The sequence below is a fragment of the Cibotium barometz genome, chromosome 39 (assembly GCF_041138505.1).
Source record: "Cibotium barometz isolate CiBa-2024 chromosome 39, ASM4113850v1, whole genome shotgun sequence".
NCBI lineage: Eukaryota > Viridiplantae > Streptophyta > Polypodiopsida > Cyatheales > Cibotiaceae > Cibotium > Cibotium barometz.
The window spans coordinates 762,236-770,266 of NC_141084.1; positions in this window are offsets into that span (position 1 = coordinate 762,236).

The following is an 8,031-nucleotide window of genomic DNA, read 5'->3' on the forward strand; positions in this document are numbered from 1 at the left end:
CAATTTTGTAAAAGAAGATACCCAAAAATGAGTAAATGCTCACATAAGATGAAGAGTTGACTATGTACAAAGTTTATTAGTAAGAAACTATGAGTAATTTTAATAGTATGAGATAATTGGATATAATGATTTCATTTTGACACACATGTAAAGAAGGGGAGTCCCTTCAATACTCACATACGATGAAGAGTTGAATATGTACAAGGTTTATTAGTAAGAAACTATGAGTAATATAAAAAATATGAGATATTTTGGGTATCCAAAAATGAGTAAATGCTCACATAAGATGAAGAGTTGAAAATGTACAAGGTTTATTAGTAAAAAACTATGAGCAATATTAAAAATATGAGATATTTTGAGTATAATCATTCCATTTTGACACATATGTAAGGAAGGGGAGTCCATTAAAGGAGGTGCATATTTCACATGCTTGAATGAGTTTTAAACTCAAAAATAATGTGATATTTTTATCTCTCCTCTCTCTTGAACCAAACCGAATCAAAAAGAAACCAAACTAGGTCCAAATCTAGTCCAAATTCAACCAAACTGAAATTTGGAAAATTCTAGAAATCAGTTGGTCTTGGTTAGAGCCTCCCTCTCCTATAAATAGAACATGAGTCCTTTGAAAAAGAAAAAGAAAGGAAGGAGGAGAATTTTACTATTCTAGAACTACGCTGAAATAATGCTAATATTTACTATTCTCAAAAATTCTCTCCAATTTGTAAGAAATTGGAGCTTCCCTCTTTCTTCAATCCCCATTGGTGGCTCCATCAACATACTAAACCAATTGATTGGTTGGGGGCCTCTATCGTGAACAAAGAATCAAGCAATTTGTAAAGTAAGTGGTGAATTTTGATCTTTTCTATAATTTCTCAATGTTTCTCTCTTCTCAACCCCTCTCAAGCTTGAGAAGCTTAATTGGAATGGTTTTTGAATGCTATTGAAGTTAATTGATGAATGGTAGTAAAGAATTACATAAATTGATGAATGCTATTGAAGTTAATTGATGAATGATAATGCTATAGAAGTAATTAATGAATGTTAGTAAAGAATTACATAAATTTTCATTTATGCTTAATTCTAATGGTTTTTATGTAATATCTCTCTCTCACTCAAGAAATGGTCATACTCATGACCTATTATCAATCCAAATGAAGCTTTTCATAAAGCTTTTCTTTAATCCAAGATTAATCTATGCTTAAGACCAAATTAATGACTTTCCCTATGCTTTTAGTTTATGTATTTCATGAATGTTGATGATTCAAACTATTATGGGTTAATGATCCAATTAGGGATCATTCTAATCATTCCCTTAATGATAAGCTTTATCTTTTAAGATAATTAAGATTTATTAGTCATAGCAGCGAAGCTATGGTAAAATTTTTATAAAAATTACACATAAATAAATTCATTCAAAGCATGAAAAGAGGACTTCCTACCATATTCTAGGAATTATCATCCTAGATTAATCAAAAGAATTTTATTGTAAGCATGGAGATGTGGATGTATGCATGTAGATGTAGATGTATAGATGTGGATGTGAACGTGGAGGTGGATGTATGCATGTAGATGTAGATGTATGGATGTGAATGTGAATGTGGATGTGGATGTATGCATGGAGATGTGGATGTATGCATGTAGATGTAGATGTATAGATATGAATGTGAATGCGAATGTGGATGTATGCATGTAGATGTAGATGTATGGATGTGAATGTGAATGTGGATGTGGATGTATGCATGGAGATGTGGATGTATACATGTAGATGTAGATGTATAGATGTGGATGTGAATGTGGAGGTGGATGTATGCATGTGGATGTAGATGTATGGATGTGAATGGGAATGTAGATGTAGATGTATAGATGTGGATGTGAATGTGGAGGTGGATGTATGCATGTAGATGAAGATATATGGATGTGAATGTGAATGTGGATGTGGATGTATGCATGGAGATGTGGATGTATGCATAAAGATATAGATGTATAGATGTGGATGTGAATGTGGAGGTGGATGTATGCATGTAGATGTAGATGTATGGATGTGAATGGGAATGTAGATGTAGATGTATAGATGTGGATGTATGAATGAGGATGTGGATGTATAGATGTGAATGTGGATGTGGATGAGGATGTATGGATGCGAATGTGGATGTGTATGTATGGATGTATGCATGTAGATGTGGCTGCATGAATGTGGACGTATGGATGTGAATGTGGATGTGTATGCATGTAGATGTAGATGTATGGATGTGAATGGGAATGTAGATGTAGATGTATAGATGTGGATGTATGAATGAGGATGTGGATGTATAGATGTGAATGTGGATGTGGATGAGGATGTATGGATGTGTATGTATGGATGTATGCATGTAGATGTGGCTGCCTAGGATACCCACACGTGCGTCGAGGAAGATATTGGAATAAGGAGTAAGAGTTGTTTTCTGAAACCGGGCATGGATCTGGTTGACTGACCTTGCTGGTCCTCAATGGATGAGTCCATGGCTCTTTTTATATGGATTTGTTGGTTGATCTTGCTGATCTTCAACGAGAGTCCATCTTGATAAGTGATTATATTGCCGAGTGTTATGGGCTAGGAACTATTGAAACGGCCCCTGAGTGGACAGGTGGTGAGCGTCCTAGTTGCCAATGATGCCATAGATACTCTGATGAAGGAATGATGGGAAATTAAGAATCAACCGGATAAATTGGAAGATGGTGATCAGTGAAACTATGGTTTTATTAAAGGATTGTTTTAAAACTGGTTGAATCTGTGAAAAGACAATTTCATATTGGGTGTGTAAGTGGTGTGACTATGAACTTCCGGCTAGGGGGCCTTGAAACTCTTTTCCTTGGTACCCGGGACAAAACCTAACCAAATTTTTAATTGGATCCCATCACTACACCCATGGGACTGGATGGGGTTAGGCTGGACTGATGGATCCGTAAATCGAGACTCAATTTTTTTTATTATGATAGATAAAGTAAATCTTGGATAGTAATTGTTCTATGGATAGGAATCAACGGCTGTGCCTCTTGATGGGGAAAAAAGCGTTGATCCCAATGATCCAAGTGCAAGTTTCTTCCTTGATCCGAACGAGTATCTTTATAGGTGCAGTCGGATCAGCATGATCAGTAATGATCTTGACTACGTTAGAGTAAAGTTATCCTGGTGGAATCGCCCGTGCTTTCCGGGTAAGAGGAGTTTTTTTGGGTTCGGTTTTGGACAAACCGACGAATTAGTCTCTTGTCCGGATATCCGTGGACCCTTAAGGCCCCGAGTGTGGGACTCGGCCCCGCGCAAGATGTGCTACTTCCGCTGCTAGTACCCCGAATCCGTTGCGCAGTGGGAACAGGGATCTCACAAAATGAGTTTAGGAAGCATGAAAAAGCTTGCTTTGAGAAACAAAAGTTTATACTTTCCAAAATACTTTTTTGTCAAATATCAAGTAGGGACTTAGCTTCGAATCCTAGTGGTTACTACACATGGTAGGGATGTTTTAGTTTACAACATTGGCGGCCAACTTAATGCTAAGTAAGAACTTCTCAACTAAGAGATGTTTTTCATCAACTTGATACAAAACATCAACTTTTATGAAAATTTGATATTTTGCATCAAGTTAATGTAAAACATCAACTTTATTTGCAAAACATCAACTTTCTATACAAAAGATCCACTTTTTTACAATACTTGATGTTTTGTATCAACGTTATGCAAAACATCAACTTCACACAAAACTTGATGTTTTGCATCAACTTTGATACAAAACATCGAGTTTTGTGGAAAAGTTGATGTTTTGTATCAACTTGATGTAAAATATCAACTTGTTCATAAAACTCGATGTTTTGCATCGAATTTGATGTAAAATCGCGTTGTGTGGAAAAGTTAATGTTTTGCATCAACTTTTAGGCTAAAAGTTGATGTTTTGTAGAGTTGATGCAAAACATCAACTTTTCCACACAACGCGATGTTTTGCATCAAATTTGATGCAAAACATCAACTCTACCATAAAACTTGATGTTTTGCATCAAGTGTCTGATACTCCAGAGAAGAAAGTTGGAGGATCGGAGGTCGATTTTCATACATGGCCTATTTTAGCAATTCCGTACATGTGAGCATGCTCAGATGACCTATTCCACAAATTTTAAGTATCAACACAACTATGTTTCGATGCGATGTGTAGACGTCACAAAGCGATGCGCATCGCTTTGTGACATCTACACATCACGTCAAAACATAGTTGTGTTGATACTCAAAATTTATGGAATAGGTCATCTGAGCATGCCAACATGGATGGAATTGCTAAAACAGGCTGTTTGTGAAAATCGACCTCTGATCCTCCAACTTACTTCTCTGGAGCATCCGAAACTTGATGCAAAACATCAAGTTTTGTGGTAGAGTTGATTTGCAAATCGCTTTATGACATCTGCACATCACGTCAAAACATAGTCATGTTGGTACTCAAAATTTGTGAAATAAGTTGCTTGAGCATGCTAGAGTGGACGAAATTGCTAAAACTGGCCGTTTGTGAAAATCAACCTCCGATCCTCCAACTTTCTTCTCCTCCTCCAGAGCATCCGAAACTTGATGCAAAACATCAAGTTTTGTGGTAGAGTTGATGTTTTGCATCAACTTTGCTGCAAAACATCGAGATGTGTGGAAAAGTTGATGTTTTACATCAACTCGATGCAAAACATCAACTTTTAGGCTAAAAGTTGATGTTTTGCATCGAGTTGATGCAAAACATCAACTTTTCCATACAACTCGATGTTTTGCATCAAAGTTGATAGATTAGGTTCTCTGAGCATGCTAATACAGACAGAATCACTAAAACATGCCGTTTGTGAAAATCGACCTTCAATCCTCTAACTTTCTTCTCTCCGGAGCATCCCAAAACTTGATGCAAAACATCAAGTTTTGTGGTAGAGTTGATGTTTTACATCAACTTTGATGCAAAACATCGAGTTGTGTGGAAAAGTTGATGTTTTGCATCAGCTTTGATGTAAAACATCAACTTTTAGAGGACTATTTTTCTTAACTTTGAAATATTTTTATATTTTTTATGAGAATTATTTTTATTTTTATCACCAATTAATTTGTAAAAGCTCATTCCAAATAGTAGATAGTAGCCAATAAAATCTCAAAAAATTTAAAAAAATCTTATAAATCATAGAATTAAAGAAAAAATATGCCTATGTAAGATTCCTCCCCCAACCCCCTTTTGATGTCTAGTATATTCCCCTGTAATCAATTCCTTTTCTAAAATATAAGAGATCTTGTTGTGGCTGTTTTAACCTAGAGAGAGAAAATATTCTAGAGAGAGAATATTCAGATTTTGAATATTTTTGGATAGAAAAATATCTCTTATAATTCAGATGAGTTACCCTGAAATAGAAATTTAAAAAGAATTTTCCAATGTGCAATTAGAATTAATTGGAAATAGGTATAAAGAACCTTAGCCTAAGGGTCTAGATTTTCAGAAATCTTTAGACTATGGTCCAATTAAGGTTTCTATGGGCCAATAGCATCAATCCATGTGTAGGGAGGAGATGAATCCAAATTGTAAAAAGAAAATACCCAAAAATGAGTAAATGCTCACATGAGGTGAAGAGTTGAAAATGTACAAGGTTTATTAGTAAATAAACACATATGTAAGGAAGGGGAGTTCTTTAAAGGAGGTGCATATTTCACATAAGATGAAGAGTTGAAAATGTACAAGGTTTATTAGTAAATAAACACATATGTAAGGAAGGGAAGTTCTTTAAAGGAGGTGCATATTTCACATAAGATGAAGAGTTGAAAATGTACAAGGCTTATTAGTAAAAAAACTATGACACATATGTAAGGAAGAGGAGTTCTTTAAAGGAGGTGCATATTTCACATAAGATGAAGAGTTGAAAATGTACAAGGTTTATTAGTAAATAAACACATATGTAAGGAAGGGGAGTTCTTTAAAGGAGGTGCATATTTCACATAAGATGAAGAGTTGAAAATGTACAAGGTTTATTAGTAAAAAAACTATGAGCAATAAAATTTTGACACATATGTAAGGAAGGGGAATTCTTTAAAGGAGGTGCATATTTCACATGCTTGAATGAGTTTTAAACTCATAAAAATAGAGATATTTCATCTCTCCTCTCTCCTCATTCAAGTCTAGTTCCAAAAAGTTAGCTTAACTGACCTAAAAATGGTCAAAAAGTGACCTAACTGACTTGGAAAATTCTAGAATCAGTTTGTTTGGTTAGGAGCTCAAATTTTCCTATAAATAGAAGCCTCCCCTTGTTGAAAAATAGATAGTGTCTTATGCCTTGTTACTCTAATCCACCTAAGCCAAAACATAGAGTGTCTTATGCCTTGTTACTCTAATCCACCTAAGCCAAAACATAGAGTGTCTTATGCCTTGTTACTCTACTCCACCGAAGCCAAAATATAGAGTGTCTTATGCTTGTTACTCTACTCTACCTAAGCCAAAATATATAATGTTTTATGCTTTGTTACTCTACCTAAGCCAAGAACTGTGAATTCTTTAATAATTCACTAGTTTTTGATACTTCTCTCTTTCTTCAATCCCCATTGGTGGCTCCATCAACATACTAAACCAATTGATTGGTTGGGGGCCTCTACCGTGAATAAAGAATCAAGCAAATCATAAGGTAAGTATCGTGAATTTTGATCTTTTCTATAATTTCTCAATGATTCTCTCTTCTCAACCCCTCTCAAGCTTGAGAAGTTTAATTGGTATGGTTTTTTAAATGCTATTGAAGTTAATTGGTGAATAGTAGTGAAGAGTTACATAATTTAATAAATGCTATAGAAGTTAATTTCCATTTATGTTTAAATTCTAATGGTTTTTTTTCTCTCTCTCACTCAAGAAATGGTCATACTCATGACCCATTCTCAATCCAAATGAAGCTTTTCATAAAGCTTTTTCTTAATCCAAGATTAAGCTATGCTTGAGGCCAAATTAATGGCTTTTTACTATGCTTTTAGTTTATGCACATTGATGATTCAATCCATTATGGATTGATGACCCAATTAGAGACCATTCTAACTGTTTTCTTAATGATCCAATTAGAGACCATTATGGATTGATGACCCAATTAGAGACCATTCTAATTATTTCCTTAATGATAAGCTTTATCCCTTAGAAAAAAAATTGAGATTTATCAGTCATAGTAGCGGAGCTATGGCAAAATTTTTATAGAAATCACGCATAAAATAAATTCATTCAAAGCATAAAAAGAGGACTTCCTACCATATCCTAGGAACTATCATCCTAGATTAATTAAAAGAATATTATTATGCATGGAGATATGGATGTTTGCATGTAGATGTAGAGGTATGGATGTGAGTGTGAATGTGGAGGTGGATGTATGCATGTAGATGTAGATGTATAGATGTAGATGTGGATGTGGAGGTGGGTGGATGCATGTAGATGTAGATGTATAGGTGTAGGTGAGAATGGAGATGTGGATGTATACATGTAGATGTAGATGTATAGATGTAGATGTGAATAGAGATGTGGATGTATACATGTAGATGTAGATGTATAGATGTAGATGTGGATGTGGAGGTGGGTGGATGCATGAAGATGTAGATGTATAGATGTAGATGAGAATGGAGATGCGGATGTATATATGTAGATGTAGATGTATAGATGTAGATGTGAATAGAGATGTGGATGTATACATGTAGATGTAGATGTATAGATGTAGATGGGAATGGAGATGTGGATGTATACATGTAGATGTAGATGTATAGATGTAGATGTGAATGGAGATGTGGATGTATGCATGTAGATGTAGGTGTATAGACGTAGATGTGGATGTAGAGGTGGATGTATGCATGTAGATGTAGATGTATAGATGTGGATGTGAATGTGGAGTGGATGTATGCATGTAGATGTAGATGTATGGAGATGAATGTGAATGTGGATGTGGATGTATGCATAGGGATGTAGATGTATGCATGTAAATGTGAATGTACGCATATAGTTGTGGATGTATGGATGTGAATATACGATTGTGATGTGA